This window comes from Bactrocera dorsalis, chromosome 3 (assembly GCF_023373825.1).
Source record: "Bactrocera dorsalis isolate Fly_Bdor chromosome 3, ASM2337382v1, whole genome shotgun sequence".
NCBI lineage: Eukaryota > Metazoa > Arthropoda > Insecta > Diptera > Tephritidae > Bactrocera > Bactrocera dorsalis.
In genome coordinates, this window is record NC_064305.1 from 45,210,994 (window position 1) to 45,231,070 (window position 20,077).

The 20,077-nt window shown below is 38.6% G+C and overlaps 1 pseudogene; it reads left to right on the forward strand.

Annotated features, from left to right (window-relative positions):
* Window positions 1-15,944: 15,944 nt before the first annotated feature.
* On the forward strand, window positions 15,945-16,735 carry LOC125777597 (uncharacterized; annotated as a pseudogene).
* Window positions 16,736-20,077: the final 3,342 nt, after the last annotated feature.

Sequence of the window (20,077 nt, forward strand, 5' to 3'; positions counted from 1 at the left end):
AGAAAATTATTGTAAAAAATACAATTCCTTACAAATATGCTTAAGCAATAATGTAATAGATTTAAGTAATGATACTTGTATAAATAATCTTTTAAAAAGTCGTTTGCCAAACTGCACGGAGGTCAACAACCAACATATTCCAACCATAGAGGAAATGGGACCAGGAATAATATTTCTAAATAAATAAAGGGTGATTTTTTAAGAGCTTGATAACTTTTTAAAAAAAAAAACGCATAAAATTTGCAAAATCTCATCGGTTCTTTATTTGAAACGTTAGATTGGTTCATGACATTTACTTTTTGAAGATAATTTCATTTAAATGTTGACCGCGGCTGCGTCTTAGGTGGTCCATTCGGAAAGTCCAATTTTGGGCAACTTTTTCGAGCATTTCGGCCGGAATAGCCCGAATTTCTTCGGAAATGTTGTCTTCCAAAGCTGGAATAGTTGCTGGCTTATTTCTGTAGACTTTAGACTTGACGTAGCCCCACAAAAAATAGTCTAAAGGCGTTAAATCGCATGATCTTGGTGGCCAACTTACGGGTCCATTTCTTGAGATGAATTGTTGTCCGAAGTTTTCCCTCAAAATGGCCATAGAATCGCGAGCTGTGTGGCATGTAGCGCCATCTTGTTGAAACCACATGTCAACCAAGTTCAGTTCTTCCATTTTTGGCAACAAAAAGTTTGTTAGCATCGAACGATAGCGATCGCCATTCACCGTAACGTTGCGTCCAACAGCATCTTTGAAAAAATACGGTCCATTGATTCCACCAGCGTACAAACCACACCAAACAGTGCATTTTTCGGGATGCATGGGCAGTTCTTGAACGGCTTCTGGTTGCTCTTCACCCCAAATGCGGCAATTTTGCTTATTTACGTAGCCATTCAACCAGAAATGAGCCTCATCGCTGAACAAAATTTGTCGATAAACACATTTCGAACCGAACACTGATTTTGGTAATAAAATTCAATGATTTGCAAGCGTTGCTCGTTAGTAAGTCTATTCATGATGAAATGTCAAAGCATACTGAGCATCTTTCTCTTTGACACCATGTCTGAAATCCCACGTGATCTGTCAAATACTAATGCATGAAAATCCTAACCTCAAAAAAATCACCCGTTACAACGGAGAAATTTCAATAAACAACGAACCCACATTTTTAAACGGGACCTTCATAATTTTGTATACCAACGTAACAATCGTTATCAATGGAAAAAAGTTCTATAACGAAGAAAGAACAGCAAGTAAACCACTACCAGCCATCCTTCAACCGTCATCCGCACTACACAATATAGAAGAATTCCTCTCGCTGGAGATGCTGAAACAGCTTAACTTCAACAATACAAAAGAAGTAAGTCTGTTAGAAGCAGCAAACAGAGTAAAGCACGGAACCAGCATCACGCTAATCATCCTTTTAATATTCATCGCCCTAATTTTCGGGAAGAAACTTCTGATCAAACAAAAAGAAGATGAACCCAACAAACTCTCACAGCCGGCAATAGAAGGACTCAACCAAATTTTTAATACACCTAAAGATTCAAACGAGGACGTTTGAATTTCAAGGGGGGACTAGTTAGCACCCCATACATTCAAAAGTATCATATGATGCAGTAATATCATATGATACAAAGTAAAATAATATGATACCACTAAATCGCTGAGACTGCGACACGTGTAGTGGCAACCTATGGGAAGCGCAACGTCAGCGAAGTGCCAACCTGTGGGAAGCGCAGCGTCAGCAAACTCCGTACCCGTTGCAGCGGCAAACATAGGTCTAGAGTTAAGTATAATTAATTGTAAATGTTAGTTCTTAAGTGGAATTCAATAAAGGAGCATAGCTTCAAAAATATATTTTTTTATTAAACATAATAAAACGTTTTTTAACACATTGACGGACAGTAGGAACAAGTAAAGTTCGAAAATTGACACTATGCCGCAGTGTCTGTAAACGACCGTTTCGTTTTAGACGGCTGTCGCCGTCATGCCACATAGTGAACTTCGCTTTGACGGCTATAGACGCAAGTGTCCGTCAACGTGTTAACTTATATTCATACATATTTACGCAAGTTTGTTGGCGAAGCTGTTAGCGCGGCAAGGGAAGCGGTAACAATAGACGATCGTTCGCTTATTGTTTCGGCACAGCTAGGATTTTCTACCAACAACACAATGCTGTGTCGACAGATTGACTCGTTGACATGGAAGCAAAAAACGCGAGCTTCGCCATTGGTTGTCCGTCTCAACGGAGATTTCGCATGAAGCATTGAGTGTACATACATATGTACTGCATCTAGACAAATTTACAAACATTATCCCTATGGTCTAGCATATTTGTTTACATGCACACATAATTATATATGAGCACATTTGCGACCGCTTGGTCTTTTAACATGATATCGAAACTTTTAATAATTAAAGGAAATATATGTATGTACATATACATATTTTTGTATGTAGTAAATACATATATGACCTGTCAAACCCATATAAAATGTATATTTAGGTAGTAATACTTGCAAAGATTTTATGGTATACAAATACATAGGTCAAATTCAAAATACACACTTATGTGTTTTCATAACAAATATACATATGTATGTATACCGATCTATAAATTATAAGCAGAGTGTTTGAGCATAGTAAATAAGCGAATCTGTACGCCTACATTACTTTACATTGGAATTCGCATTATTTTTCTCATTTAACAGTGAAAATGCTCAATTCTGCTATATTCGTGGTGAAACACGCTTATAATTTGTCTGTGGTGAAACTGGACCATCTCGACCGAGTTAGCCAAAAATATTTTTACGATCTCCGCGCCGTGAACCTTCTCTATATTAAACGTTCTCTGCCTTCTCTATATTAAACGTTCTCTGTCTATATTATACGTTCTCTGCGTTCACTTCGCCTGATCACACTTAGGCGAATCACACTGAGGCGAATCACACTGAGGCGAATAACACTGAGGCGAATCACACTTTTCACCAGTTTACTCTCCAAGCCAAGCGCGCCTAAAGAAGTTTTACTTCAAAAATTGCTCAAATATATCCAGGCAATGATACAAGCTTCCCATTTCACCCTGGAGAAATAATTTATGAAAAAATAATAGGATAAAGAAATAAGTTGAATCCCAAATATTAAAACAGGTTGTAAAAGAGGATTTAGGAAATAACTTTTACAGAAAATGATGGCAACAATAATTTTAATATTGCTAACAATAGCAAATGCAGATATTATGGACTTCACGAGAGAAAATTACACATTAATACAGGACGAAAATGTAGGTTCATATAATGACTATGAGGAGTGTTTCATATAGGCCCCTATTATGAGTTGCATTCGATCTTCGCTATTCGCTGGCTATCGAAAATCGAATGTCAAATTCGTATTATGAGCTATGCAACCCTGTCGAAATTTTCGTTGAGCATCGAAATGGCTGTCGAACAGAATTTACCTATCGACAGCGTAGCGTAGTGAATGGAAATTTGTGAAAATGTAAGTTTTTTGCGTTTATTTATTGCTTTATGGTAACAAATAATTAATTTATACTATTTTTGTTAATTTTATGCAAGCCGAAAGTCCCCAGGAAATCTGGTATTCCTATAAAAATGTGTTTTTGCTTGTTGCATTTCAGCCTCGGTATAATTGAATTTTATCCATCTTTGGCAAATGAAATTCTCCAGGGCATCGAGTACCTCAGATAGTACCACAGACACCGTGGGCTGTGCAAGTCCAAGCATGTTTTCATTCCCTATACTAAGTTGATACGATCCCTGAGCACAAAATCGTAAAGCTGTTGCCAATTTTAGTGTATTGGGAATAGATTTCGCTCGTGTGCATCGCTGCAGCATCTCCTCTGTAGCGGACAGCAAATCAACAAACGCCTCTTTCGACAAACGGAAGTTTTTTTATAAATCTACAAATAAAATTTCCTAAATGTTGAACATGTAGAAACCTCTAACAAATAGCATTGTACTTACGTAGCGGAATCCAATTCCAAAGGGTTGGAGGCGTCCCTTAGCTTCTTTCTATTTCTAGCCAATTCCAGTAAGCTTTCATCCTCCTCTGAAGAATCGCCAAACCACAACTCAGTCCTAGTCATATTTTATTTTAACTTATATTTATATTTTCTTTATTTATAAAATATTTGTTAGTTTTATCTGACAGATGTATACTATCGTGAACATTCAAAATGATTGCAATTCACAATAACGCCAATCTTCATCGAATGAGCGTCGTAATACCAAATGCAAATTCGTTCGACCAGCATTTTCGATCGTTGTCGAAGATCGAATCCAACTCATAATAGGAGCCATAAATAATTTAACATATTTTAAAGAGATAATAATATCAATTAAAAATTATTTTTATGGTAAAAAGAGGTACAATAACTTAAAAGAAGTTAACAAAAATAATAAATAAATTATTTGATGAATTAAAAAACATAACATATTACCAACACGGTATTATGACTATAACAGATTTAATGGACATTTCTAAATTTAAAATAGCCCTAAAAAGAAACATAATTATAATTTATATTAAATATCCTAAAATAGAACCAACAAGTAAGTACTACGATGTAAGAGCCATAGCTCAATTAGATGGTAAGCTTATTATTGACCAGAACATCAAATACTGTAATAATAAATTTTTTAATATTCAGAATTGTAAAACAGAAATTTCAAAAACCTATTGTAAACTAAATAAGAAAAGCACATGTTTGTCAGAAATTTTAAATAAAAAACAAGGAAAATGTAATAAATTAAAAGAAAAAATTTACAAATTGAAGAAATTAAATCAGGAGCGATATTCTTCTTCTTAATTGGCGTAGATACCGCTTATGCGATTATGGCCGAGTCAACAACAGCGCGCCAGTCGTTTCTTCTTTTCGCTACGTGGCGCCAATTGGATATTCCAAGCGAGGCCAGGTCCTTCTCCACTTGGTCCTTCCAACGGAGTGGAGGTCTTCCTCTTCCTCTGCTTCCCGCGGCGGGTACTGCGTCGAATACTTTCAGAGCTTGAGTGTTTTCGTCCATCCGGACAACATGACCTAGCCAGCGTAGCCGCTGTCTTTTAATTCGCTGAACTATGTCAATGTCGTCGTATATCTCGTACAGCTCATCGTTCCATCGAATGCGATATTCGCCGTGGCCAACGCGCAAAGGACCATAAATCTTTCGCAGAACTTTTCTCTCGAAAACTCGCAACGTCGACTCATCTGTTGTTGACATCGTCCAGGCCTCTGCACCATATAGCAGGACGGGAATTATGAGTGACTTATAGAGTTTGTTTTTTGTTTGTCGAGAGAGGACTTTGCTTCTCAATTGCCTACTTAGTCCGAAGTAGCACCTGTTGGCAAGAGTTATCCTGCGTTGGATTTCTAGGCTGACATTGTTGGTGGTGTTTACGCTGGTTCCAAGATAGACGAAATTATCTACAACTTCAAAGTTATGACTGTCAACAGTGACGTGAGTGCCAAATCGCGAGTGCGACGACTGTTTGTTTGATGACAGGAGATATTTCGTCTTGCCCTCGTTCACTGTCAGACCCATTTCTTTTGCTTCCTTGTCCAGTCTGGAGAAAGCAGAACTAACGCCGCGGGTGTTGAGGGCGATGATATCAATATCATCAGCATACGCCAGCAGTTGTACACTCTTATAGAAGATGGTACCTTCTCTGTTGAGTTCTGCAGCCCGAACTATTTTCTCCAGAAGCAGGTTGAAAAAGCGCACGATAGGGAATCACCTTGTCTGAAACCTCGTTTGGTATCAAACGGCTCGGAGAGGTCCTTCCCGATCCTGACGGAGCTTTTCGTGTTGCTCAACGTCAGTTTACACAGCCGTATTAGTTTTGCGGGGATACCAAATTCAGACATCGCGGCATAAAGGCAGCTCCTTTTCGTGCTGTCGAAAGCAGCTTTGAAATCGACAAATAGGTGATGAGTGCCGATTCTCCTTTCACGGGTCTTTTCCAAGATTTGGCGCATGGTGAATATTTGGTCGGTTGTTGATTTACCAGGTCTGAAGCCACACTGATAAGGTCCAATCAGTTTGTTGACGGTGGGCTTTAATCTTTCACACAATACGCTCGACAGAACCTTATATGCGATATTGAGGAGGCTTATCCCACGGTAGTTGGCGCAGATTGTGGGGTCTCCTTTTTTATGGATTGGGCATAGCACACTTAAATTCCAATCGTTGGGCATGCTTTCGTCCGACCATATTTTACAAAGAAGCTGATGCATGCTCCTTATCAGTTCTTCGCCGCCGTGTTTGAATAGCTCGGCCGGCAATCCATCGGCCCCTGCCGCTTTGTTGTTTTTCAGGCGGGCAATTGCTATTCGAACTTCTTCATGGCCGGGTAATGGAACGTCTGCTCCATCGTGGTTCGCCTTCTCCCGGTGTTGTGCTATCACTGCCATTCAGCAGGTTGGAGAAGTGTTCCCTCCATAATTTTAGTATGCTCTGGGCATCGGTAACTAGATCACCTTGGGGGGTTCTACAGGAGTATGCTCCGGTCTTGAAACCTTCTGTAAGCCGCCGCATCTTTTCGTAGAATTTTCGAGATTTATCCCTGTCGGCCAGCTTATCCAGCTGTTCGTACTCACGCATTTCCGCCTCTTTCTTCTTCTGTCTGCAAATGCGTCTCGCTTCCCTCTTCAACTCTCGGTATCTATCCCATCCCGCACGTGTTGTGGTCGATCGTAACGTTGCGAGGTAGGCAGCCTGTTTTCTCTCCGCTGCGACACGGCACTCCTCGTCGTACCAGCTGTTCTTTTGCACTTTCCGAAAACCAATGGTTTCGGTTGCAGCTGTACGTAAGGAGTTTGAAATGCTGGAGGCTGAATTTACCGGCCGTAGTACCAAAGATACCTTCTTTGCCCACCCTGGCGTTGAAGTCGCCAAGCACGATTTTTACATCGTGACGGGGGCATCTCTCATAAGTGCGCTCCAAGCACTCATAAAAGGCATCTTTGGTCACATCGTCCTTCTCTTCCGTCGGGGCGTGGGCGCAAATCAGCGATACGTTGAAGAACCTCGCTTTGATGCGGATTGTGGCTAGACGTTCATTCACCGCAGTGAATGATAGTACTCGGCGACGGAGTCTCTCTCCCACCACGAATCCCACACCAAACCTGCGCTCCTTTATATGGCCACTGTAGTAAATGTCACAAGGACCTACTCGTCTCTGTCCTTGTCCCGTCCATCGCATTTCTTGGACGGCGGTGATGTCAGCCTTTGTTTTCACGAGGACATCAACCAGAGGAGCAGTGGCACCTTCCCAGTTAAGGGACCGGACATTCCAGGTGCATGCCCTCAATTCGTAGTCCTTATTTCGTTTGCCGTTTGCCATGGTCGTCATCACAAGGGGGGTCTCTCATCCGAGGCTGGTTCTGACTATTCACTGGGGGTGTTTTTTTTACGTGGCGGGTCCCAAACCCAACGCACAACCCTATGCAGGGATGCTTCGCCTTCTCACGTTAGCTCGCCTTCAAACGGATGTTCTTAGGCTACCCAGAGGATACTTGGTCAAAGACCGGAAGTCGTGAGCTGCTTGAGTCACATGTAAAAGAATCGTTTCTGGCCACTCCCAAGTGAATGGCAATCAGAGAACTTTCCTCACTTGCGTGAACTTCTACACATGACTCCATCCTCCAGGAGCGATATTAGTTTCAGGAAAAAATATTGTAGATAATCAAACATTAAATGGAACATATTTAATAACATTTGAAAATTATACTGTAATAAATAATCAATCTTATGAAAATATTGAAGTGAAATTTTGGAATTATTTTGAAAACAATCACATTAATAATCTTGAAATATTAGAATATTTTGAAACAACCAATAAACTGTTAAAATTAGATAATAGTTATAAATATGTTAGCAGAACGGAACAAGAACAAAACAGTACATTTATATTTTTGGTATATAATTTTAATCTTGGGAATAATTTTCATATCTTACTTAATATTAAAATTAAAATAATCTCGCGCAATTCCCAAACCAATCGAAAATGCGCAATTTCAAGAAATCACTTATAATGCTCTTTTAGATCAAATATATAAATTAACTCAAAATATTAGTGAATCGGGGACGATTCATTTTAGGAAGGGGGGAGTTAACGATAGCCTCCGCATAGAAACCTTAGCATAACTGTAAACAAAATTGAAACTTTGCACTCTGCAATTACACTGCCTCATAAATTAGAAACATAATTAACTTTTCTGATTATTTAAGAATTCGATATGCTTTTTCCGTTCTGTATCCAAAAATCCATATCGCTCGCCCTCACACGAAGGCATAACAATAACAATCATAAATAAACCACTTAACATTCCGTTGGAATTTGATGTCACAGCTAAAAATGTAATTTAACACTTTGTTCTGGACTCAACCAAGCTGATGCTTACACTTCAGCTCTAACCTTAAGTAAATAAAACCAAATTGTATAAATACTAGTATTTTAGAAATAAAGATTCGATTTGTATCTTACAATCCAGAATAACCACAAGCGTTTTTATTTAATCCGCGCATTCGCGGATGTAAAATATGTATGTATGTATGTATGTTTTAATTCTATTTCGGCTTTGCTGATAAGTATGCATGTTCAATGATATTTGAACATATTGCCGAGGGAAATAAATGATTACTTAAATTAGTGGACTGTATATGTTTTCATGATCTTAAGTATTACAAATTTCTTAACTTATCTTATTTAAGAAAACGAACATGTTCAGTTTTGAACAGTATCCTCACTGCGAAAAGAATTGTTCCCAGCTTGCGACGCAATCATACGCAGGACAGGGGGCCTATTCTGTATCTCGATTCGAAAGTAAATTCTATTCGAATTTGATATTCGACTCGAATGAGTTTTAGCATTTTGTAAAAAAGTCGAATTCAGTTTATAAATATGCGAAAGTGTTACCACCCTGTGCCGTGCCAGTACTTTCGAATGCTAAATGTCAAAATAAAATGAAATAAACACCCCTATCATGCATTTCGATTACGTTCCCGCTCTACGCTCCGTTGGAGTTGGAGTCGTTGGAGAAGAGGAAGAGCTATAACTCTTTCGAAATCAGCTGTTTGCCTTGAAATATGTGAAAATGGAACATAACAAGGCAAAAATACACAAATTACTGTTCAAAGAAAATAAATAAAAGCAAAATTTTTATATTGTTATTATTTTTATTAAACGTAAGTATGGAATTTTATCCGCGGCGATATCACTGGTTGAGGAGGAGACCAGCGCATCTCAGAATGCTGAGATGCGAATTGAAAGGAGAAGATTACGAGATATGTGCGATCCCTTCCAGATGAATGACGGGCTGTAAGTAATTGCACGTGAAAGTAGACAATTTTCTTACAATTTGTTTACTTATTTAGATTCAAAAAAAACTTTCGTCTGAATGAAGACGCATTCAAGTATGTCCTAGATACGTTTGCAGAAGAAACGACGGCAAGTAAATTTGATGCTACCTCTTTCCAAAAAGCCTGCACATCTTTAGGACGCTGGTGGAAACCGTTGGCTATATCTAGCTTACTCTCCTTCATATCTGCCAATTTTTCATATTACTCTGGTGTTGTTGTTTTTGACCTGAAAGCATATCAAAAAATATAATTAGAGCGCAAAAACTTGAAATATCGTGTGTTTTACAACTTTTAAATACAAGTTTTACTTACATTTTTAGAAAATTCAAAAAAAAAAATCTCGCAAATAATAAAATTTTCGCAGCAAAATAAAAACACAAAAAGTTCTTCGCCAACAAAATTGCAACTTAGCAGAACGGGGCCACGATCGAAATGCATGATAGGCAGAATTGTAAATTTCGAAGTTGAACTGAACGGGAACGGAACGCATGATACCAAAATTGCTAAACGGAGAAAATTTCAATCCAAGTCGAAATGCATGATAGGGGTGAAAGTTTAAATTTATTTGAAAAATATGTGTTCACATGAGCAAGAGCATTCTGCAACATCACAACACCTCATCACACGTCACATCACATCACATCACGTCACGTCACACACCTCATCACACAACAGTTCAGCACACAGTTCTACACACACACGCATCCAACACAGTGCCTGACACCGCTCACTATTACAACACAACAACCACACGATCATTAGCGAGACGACTCGGATTAATTTAATATTCACCACCCAAACTATCAAAAGGGATAGATCCGAACGGGATCACGCTCTTTTTCGTTTGATCCGCGAAGTAAGACGGTCGACCCGCAATTATTCATTCCGCAGTTCCGCAACCTCCGCATTTTGTCATAGTTTGTGACTTCCCGCCAGAGTGACGTTGACGTGAGTTCCGGATTTCGCCGCAGTGTCAGTGTGTGACAACCAATACAAAATAATTAAATTGTTATACAATAGAAAGAAAAAAAATACAGAATTGAAGTGAAAAATTAAATACAGTGTGCGCTAGTGTGTTTTTATTTGGCATAAGTATACTACAAGTGTATCAAGTAAGTATACTAGTGTTACACGTCAACAAATGGTCCTTCGAGCCTTTCCGAAAGGCACCTAAGTACAACGAAAAAATATATACATGTATATACATATATTAAAGTGAACACAGAATATACAAAGTCACGGTGAAAAAAAAAAAAAACACGGAAAGAAAGATTACACAAGTTGAACACACAAAAAAAAAGAAAGGAAAGTGAACTGAAGTGAAGGAAAAAGATACAGAAAAGAAACAGAAATTGTACAGTGAGTGAAAAAACAACAAAAAACCTACCAACATTAAAACGGGCGCGGTATTAAAACAACAAAATTTATCAAACATAAAACCTAAAATCAAAAGCGGGCGCGTTATAACCACAAATAAATTAACAAATACATAAACATATATTTAAAAAAAAAAAATCCTAAAATCAAAAACGGGCGCGTTGTAATCACACAAATTAACAAACATATAAACAAATATACATACATACACACAACAAAACAACAGCAGAAGGAGGCACCAGCTGGAGAAAAGAAAGAGGAACAAAACGCATTAGCGCAACATTACATATACCCAGCAAACCATATCTTACCAAAATACCAAGTGAGCGTATTAATTTCACCTCATATTTAATATATGCATATACATACATATGTATAGTACGGTTTTCCTAATTAAAACTTAGCGAAAATCGGTACACAAACTTTATTTACGGCTGTACTACTCGTATACTGTACAATTCAAATTACCGCATTTTAATCTAGTATATATATATTCTACATCATTACATATACATATACATGTATATATTCTCGAATATATATGTATACTTACTTTGGTCCAACACCAACAAATCAAAAATTTAAATATTTATGACAAATTTTCGGCAATATCCCTTCTGCTTAATAAAGCAGCAAGTCAGATTGTATATAACAAAATAAGCAAAGGCAAACATTAAAATTATAATACAAAAAGCGACAAAAAAAAAGATAAAACAACAAAACTGACATACCTATGCATATTTACCGAGTGCAGGTATATTACATGTACTTATATATAATAGTGCATACGGAAAACTTCTGTTTTACCGAATCCATTTTCCCCGCTCTCTTTTCGTTGTGCAAATCTATTGCCAAACAAAAAAAGCAAAATTACACAAGCATTACAACATATTGTTTGCTCATACATTAGCACAAACAATTTGTGCATATTAATCAAAAAAAAAGCGAATTGATCTCTCTAAAGAGCTCTCAATTGCTTAAGAATACAAGAAAAAACATAATTGTAAACACATACAAACAAATACTAATGTAAAAAGCGCATTGATCTCTTCAACGAGCTCTCAATTGCACAAAACATAAGTATCTACAAAAGCAAAAATTCAAGCGCTTCATTCAGAAAATGAAAGCAAAATTCTTTTACCCACTGCGGTCATCACCATAGCACATAAGGGTGATTTATTTAAACTAAGAGCTCTAATAGATCAAGGATCTCAAAGATCCTTTATATCATCAAAAGCTCAAAATCGGCTCAAATTGCCAATAAAACATTCAAATTTCCAAATCTCGGGAATGGGCGGAAGAATTATCCAAAATTCGAACAAAATATGCCCAATTACGATAGTATCTCCAAATGCGGATATTAGAATAGATGCGCAAGCCATCGTTCTACCGCAACTTACAAATTTGCTTCCAAGCTATGAAGTAAATAAAATCCACTGGGAAAAATGCTCACATCTTAAATTAGCAGATCCCAATTGTCATACCCCATCACAAATCGACATATTATTAGGCAGTGACTTAATACCTCAAATAATTCTTGAAGGTATTGAGAAAATCTCTAATAAATTGTTAGCCCAAAATACAATCTTTGGGTGGATTATAAGTGGCCAAGTCCCTGAAAAAATCAATTCTTTCACCATACAAGTGGAAAACATTTCAAACGAATTTTTAAATAATCAACTTAAAAAATTTTGGGAAATAGAAGAATTACCCCAAATTACCCAGCTTTCAGAAGAAGACCAGGCATGGGAAGCCTATTACAAATCCACAACAACAAGAAACGAACATGGTCGTTATGTTGTGCGATTACCATTCAAACCAACTTTCCCTGATACCATAGCTCTAGGCCACTCCAGAATATCAGCAGTCCAGCAATTTCTAAGCCTGGAAAAAAGCCTGATAAAGAAAAGTGAGCTTAAATCGGCATACGATAATGTGATGGACGAATATCTTGGCCTCAATCATATGGAAGAAGCTGTACCATATGAAAAAGTATCTAAAGGTAGATATTTATCATTTTATCTGCCACATCATGGGGTAATAAGACCTGATAAAATTATAACAAAAGTACGAGTGGTTTTCAATGCCTCAAAGTGTACGAGCTCAGGCAAATCACTCAATGATGTACTATACACAGGGCCAACATTACAACCTGATCTCATGTTGCTAATTCTAAATTGGCGCATGTTTAAATACGTTTTCAATGGGGATGTAGAGAAAATGTACAGACAAATTCTAGTACATGAAGATGACCAAGATTTCCAGCGTATAGTCTTCCGCAAATCAAGTAATAGTCCAATCAGCGACTATAAACTTAAAACCGTCACCTTTGGCATCAATTGCCCACCCTATTTGGCGATCAGGACACTACATGAAGTGGCAAAAACAAATGCAACAAATTTGCCTTTAGCATCTTCTGTGTTGCAAACACAAACATACGTGGACGACATACTATCAGGTAGCCACAGTCTGTCCTTAGCGTGCGAATCACTATCTCAAGTGATCAAAGCACTAAATTCAGCAGGATTCCCCTTAAAGAAAATTACTTCAAATCACCCTGATATAATAAAAGACATTAAAAAGGAAGACTTATTAGATACAGATTTCCTTAAATTTGAAAAGGCTAGTACAACTAAAACTCTAGGGATTCAGTGGAATGCGATAACAGATCAATTCTCATATACAATTGAGTCAATATCTGCAATGTCCGCCATTACAAAACGCCAAATACTTTCCTCGGTGGCAAAACTTTTCGACCCCGCAGGATGGCTTTCGCCAATAATGATTCAAGCAAAAATCCTCATTCAAGAATTGTGGCAAGATGGCACTGAATGGGATGAACAGGTAAAACCTTTACGTTTAGCGAAATGGGTTCAATTTGCTAACAATTTACATACTATATCTGAAATTCGAATCCCTCGATGGGTAAATTTCACTCCTAACATTAACGCAGAATTACACGGTTTCTGTGATGCCTCTGAAAAGGCGTATTGCGCAACAGTGTACGTACGCACTCAGTACGATAATAAAATATCATCACACCTCTTGGTAGCCAAAGCCAAACTTGCACCTTTAAAGACTCTCAGTCTGCCACGGCTTGAATTGAATGGTGCTCTTCTGTTAGCAAAATTAATTTCCATAGTCCAAGCCCATCTCAAATTAAACGACCATAAAATGTATCTTTGGTCAGACTCAGAGATAGTTTTAGCATGGTTAGAAAAACCACCCTATTGCTGGAAGACTTATGTGTCTAACCGAATATCCCAAATTTTAGACCTGGTTGGCCCAGCAAAATGGCAACATGTTGCAAGTGCAGATAACCCAGCGGATCTTGGGACAAGAGGTTGCAAGCCACTGCACCTCACCAGCACTACACTCTGGTGGAATGGTCCAACATGGCTAACAGAATCACAAGAATTCTGGCCAAAGTCTCCCGCTCGTAATATAATACCGCCGGAAGGTCGGAAAATTGAAAATTTTCATATCACTCCCGAAGAGGATGATATTCTCCACCGATTTTCTTCATTTGCTAGAGCACTAAGAGTAGTCGCTTACATGCACAAATTCATTCAAAGACTTAAACTAAAAATGAAAGGAGCACCAAATGATCCTTGCAAACAACTAACGCATACCGATTTGCAACATGCCAAAGTTAGTCTCATTACCTACACCCAAACTCGCTATTTCAGTCGAGAGAAAGCAAAGTTGGTCGAAAGACGACCACTTGAAAAGAGAAGCTCTCTTCTCGTTTTAAATCCATTCTTGGACGCTAAGGGATTAATAAGGGCAAATGGAAGATTGGCAAACTCCAGCCTTAGTTATAACGAACGACATCCCATCATTATTCCAGAGAAATCCCGTTTTACTTACCTATTTCTAGCATATCTGCACCATCTTACACAGCATGGTGAGCATCGATTAATGCAACAAATGGTCCGTCAAGAATTTTATATTCCGCGACTAAAGCCACAAATCAAAAGGACGATTTTCATGTGTAAACCATGTACCATGTACAAACACAAAATGCGTACGCAGATCATGGCAGCTTTACCACCTGAACGCTGCAATTATGCTCTACCCTTTACCATCACTGGGGTTGATTTTGCTGGACCTTTCCAGATAAAGGCCTCCATGTTAAGGTCTTCTTCATTTAGGAAAGGGTATGTGGCTGTCTTTGTATGTTTTACGACAAAGGCAGTACACCTCGAGCTTTGTTCAGATCTGACTACTGCGGCTTTTCTCGCAGCATTTGCACGCTTTGTCGGACGACGCGGATTTCCTTCAAAAATAATGAGCGATAATGGGAAAAACTTTATCAGAGCCCAAAGAGCAACCGAGAAGGAGTTTATAAACTTCATGAAAGAAGTCTCCCCTGAAATAGTTAACAAATATGCACCCCAAGGGATCGAATGGCAGTTTATACCTCCATGTTCTCCACACATGGGCGGACTTTGGGAATCAGCAGTAAAAAGCTTTAAGTCCCATTTAAAGAAAACGGCTGGTAATCATAAATTCAATTATGAGGAGTTTACTACACTACTCACTCGTATCGAAGCCGTATTAAATTCAAGACCCATATCACCCCTCTCGCAAGATCCCTCCGATTTCACAGCTCTTACACTAGGTCATTTCCTCAGAGGAGCTCCTCTTCTCGCCATACCTGAGACAGAAGGAGACTCACTCACTTTAATAAATCGATGGGAAAGAATCAAGATTCTCCATCACGAATTCAGCCACAGATGGAAGGAAGACTATCTCAAAGATCTCCATAAGAGATATCGGTGGAAAACGGCCCAGAAGGAAGCCAAGGCAGGAGAATGCGTAATCATACAGGACGAATGCCTTCCTCCAACAGAATGGCGACTAGGCCGCATTGAAAAGGTTCATCGAGGATCAGATGGTCACATAAGAGTAGTCGATGTGCGAACACAAACCGGCATATTAACTCGACCAGTCACCAAACTGTGTTTTCTTCCAAACGGCGAAGAACAACTTCAACCAAAACCGCAAAATAACTCGCAAAATTAATCGAAAAATAATAAAACAATTCCGCTAAGTCGAAAATAACCCGCTTTATAATCCGTACATAAAAATAAATTCAAACAAGCGCGTTGAAGATCAACTTATTATACATATACATATGTATAGATATGTAGCTACAACAACTACATCATAACATTATAAATAAAATCAATTTAATGCAATCTTATATTCCCATAGAAATGGATGTAGAGGAGACCCAAACCACCTCCAACACCGTAAGGTCCGAAAGCAATGCACCCAAAGCGTCGGCTGCACCCGTTGCCGCTCCAAGGGCCAATGTTATGCGCCCCCCGCCATCCGCCGCAGCCGTCAGAGAAGTAGGAGAAGAGCAGCTAGTAGAGCCACAGGGGCCTCCCTGTTGCAGCCTGTGCCATCGCCCACACGCTCTAAAACGATGCACCATCTTCCAAAGTATGAAGCCCGCTCAACGACAACAGGTTGCAAGGGCTCACGGACATTGCATGACCTGCCTGGCAGATGACCACGCCACCATAGAGTGCTGGGCTGACGGTGCCTGTCAATATTGCCACAGGCCGCACCACACTCTGTTTCATCGATTTCCCACACGAGCCAATCACACCAACTCCCGTACTAGACCACGCAGCGATCCTCTCCGGCGACGACGACGCACCCAACCAACCACAAGACGTACGCGGCCATCTCCGCCACGCCACGCTCATCGCCAGCAACAACGACGCTCAACAGGGTTGAGCGCGGTACTCAGTACACTCCAACAGCTACAAAGGCTCCTAGCCGATTAATTCGCCTAGGGGGGCCGGGATGTTCACATGAGCAAGAGCATTCTGCAACATCACAACACCTCATCACACGTCACGTCACACACCTCATCACACAACAGTTCAGCACACACCACTACACACACACGCATCCAACACAGTACCTGACACCGCTCACTATTACAACACAACAACCACACGATCATTAGCGAGACGACTCGGATTAATTTAATATTCACCACCCAAACTATCAAAAGGGATAGATCCGAACGGGATCACGCTCTTTTTCGTTTGATCCGCGAAGTAAGACGGTCGCCCCGCAATTATTCATTCCGCAGTTCCGCAACCTCCGCATTTTGTCCTAGTTTGTCACTTCCCGCCAGAGTGACGTTGACGTGAGTTCCGGATTTCGCCGCAGTGTCAGTGTGTGACAACCAATACAAAATAATTAAATTGTTATACAATAGAAAGAAAAAAATACAGAATTGAAGTGAAAAATTAAATACAGTGTGCGCTAGTGTGTTTTTATTTGGCATAAGTATACTACAAGTGTATCAAGTAAGTATACTAGTGTTACACGTCAACAATATGGATTCCGTTGCATTGTGGATGGAGGACGAGGAAATTATTGAGGAAAGAATTACGAGAAGATATATAAGAAATGAATTTAATATTATGGAATTATCGAAAAAAAGTTAATTTAATTTTACATATGTATGTGTTATAATCGGTTATAAACTGTTTTTACATTTGGGATTATAGCTTCATACCAAACTTTAGACTTTCTAAGGAAGCCTTTGATTATGTCTTAAGAGGCATAAGTGAAGAACTAACGGTACATATAAGATCCACGGCAATAAATCCAGCTATAAAACTTGCTGCTACTCTAAAATTCCTTGGTCAAGGGGGCTATCAACATCAAATAGGGCAAGACCGGTTTGCAGGGTTAGCACAGCCCACTACATCTAAATGTGTTGCATAAGTTTTGAACGCTATTGAAAAAACAATGTGTCCGAAACACTTAAAATTTGAAATGAGCTCATAGCGTCAATGCTATGATGGTAAGTTTATATTACGACGTTTTATTCAGACTTATACTTATACTTTATAATTAGATTTGTGACCATAACATGTATATAAGAGCTGTAAATGGAGTTTATGGTGGAGCAGCGCATGATGCCCACGTATGGAGCCTTTCAAACGAATGACAATACATGCTTACCAAAATGGAGATAAATCTTCATGGTTAATTGGTCGGTGATTTTATTCAAACCGCTTGTACTTGCATTTATATACAGTCCAAGGCTTACTAATTATTTATTATCTATCCATTTTAAGGTGATTCTGGATATCCATTAGAGCCATGGCTCCTTATGCCTTACCGCAATGCAGAAGAAAATTCACGAGAAAGTTTGTACAATGAAAAATTTACAAAAGCAAGATCAATAATCGAGCGTGTATTTGGAATTTTAAAAAGTCGTTTTCGATGCCTGCTTGCTGGAAGAGAGCTTCACTATGCACCAAAAAAAGTTGTTAAAATTTTGAATGTTTGTTGTGCCCGTTTCTTTCAAATATCCATTATAAATATTATAAGTAAAATTAACGGGTATTAACATTTAACATTTGTTCCTTGATTTTAAGTTTTGCAAGTCTTATATTGTTCCTTTCCTTGTCGCTTTTAATTTTGTATTCATGCTTTAACTTTGCAAACTTTAGTTTTTGCGTTTCTAGTTCTATTTTTTCTTCATTTTGTTAAACAAGTTTTTTATTATATTTAACTAAAGATTTTAAATTGTAATTCACGTCTTTTAAAATCTTTGTACAATCATTGTGAAACTTTATTTGCCCGTCTACTTGCATTTTCAATAGATTTTTTTTACTTGCGGTACGTGAGCGCGCAGTGCTACATTTTGGTGACGTTTGGGGGCGATAAGGTGGTGTAAAAGGTGGCAGTTCCTCTAAATTTTGTAAATCACTTCTGTTATTATGAGTGCTTGGATCCGTCGTTTCACAATGGTAGCTTTGTGTGAGTTCACTTGTTCCCGCACCGAACTTGAGAATCTACCATCCCATCTACCGCTTGGTTTATCTCCAGTAAATCAAATGCTCTTAATTCAACTGCATTGAATGAATAAACTTTTGCAGGCCCACCACCTGTCCCCGTCATATGCAATTTATTTTTTCGAGCTTTGGCCTTAATGCCCAAACCTTAAATGCAAAAAAAAAATAAATAGAAATCAAAGCACAGGTAACGTATAATAGCAAAATAATTTTGTTCACACAGAAATTTACCTTTTTCCACGAAAGCATGTCCCGTATGGGTGGTCCATCTCCATTTAATTTTTCACTCAACCGCTCCCACAAATGTTTACTTGTTTGTTTAGCGTCGGCACATTTTACGTAGCCTTTGGCCAAGTTTGGATGACTTTCCATAAACTCCACCATTATTTCAAATTGGCTTTGTTTAGTATGCTGACTTTTGCTAACCGAGTTTCTATTAAAAATAATATTTTTTTAAACTTATCTATAGTATAATATGCAATAAAACTTATTAAAATACTTACATTTTTTAAAACGTCTTTATTCTACAACTTATAAGCTAACGAATATTTTATACGAAACTCGAATACCTTTGACAATCAAATTCGAATTATACAGTTGCAAATTTTCTTAATTCGGATTCACTTTTCGAAATACGGATTGAAAATCCGAAAATAGAGGTACCGAATACAAAAAATTCGAATTCGAGAAAATTAATTTTCGAATCGAGATACAGAATAGGCCCCCAGTATACCACAACAACCGGAAGCCAGCGTATTGGTGGAATGAAGAAATAGCTGGACTTAGAAAACTCTGCCATTCAGCTAGACGCCGCCTGCAACGTAATCAACGGGAAGAAAAAGAAAGCAGTTTCAGACAAATATTTAAAAGTCAGAAAAGCTTCTAATACATATCAGCCATTGGCCGGAGTAAAAAGAAGTGTTTTGAAAAACTCTGTGAGGAAGCAAACGAAGACCCCTTGGGAACAGCATACCAAATCTGTATGTCTAAATTCCAAAATAAGGCACAACAACCTAAAAGCGCATCCTTTATGAGAAATATCGTTAAAACTTTGTTCCCAAAACACCACACTATTTCTTATGCTAAGCCCCGAACCGAAGTCGTAGAGCCATCACTGCTAGTTAGTGAAGAAGAAATATTGGCCATAATACGGCTTTATGAAAAAGAGGTCCACCATTGACGCATTATACGATGTTGTTGACACCGCGAAATGCGCAGTAAGTGGCAAGCGATTGAAAGGCGGAACAAAAAAATATTGTGCTCTGGTCACCCTGGATGTGCAACTCAACAAAGTGTGCAAACATAATCAAGGCTCTGTATGACATGCGCGCTCCTCAATATCTTATTGAAATTGTCATAAGTTATTTTGAAAACAGGCCACTTTTATTCGATACAGATGAAGGTACCAAGAGCTACTCTATCTCGAGTGGAGTACTGCAAGGCTCGGTACTAGGCCCCCTTTTGTGGAACATAATGTATGATGGAGTACT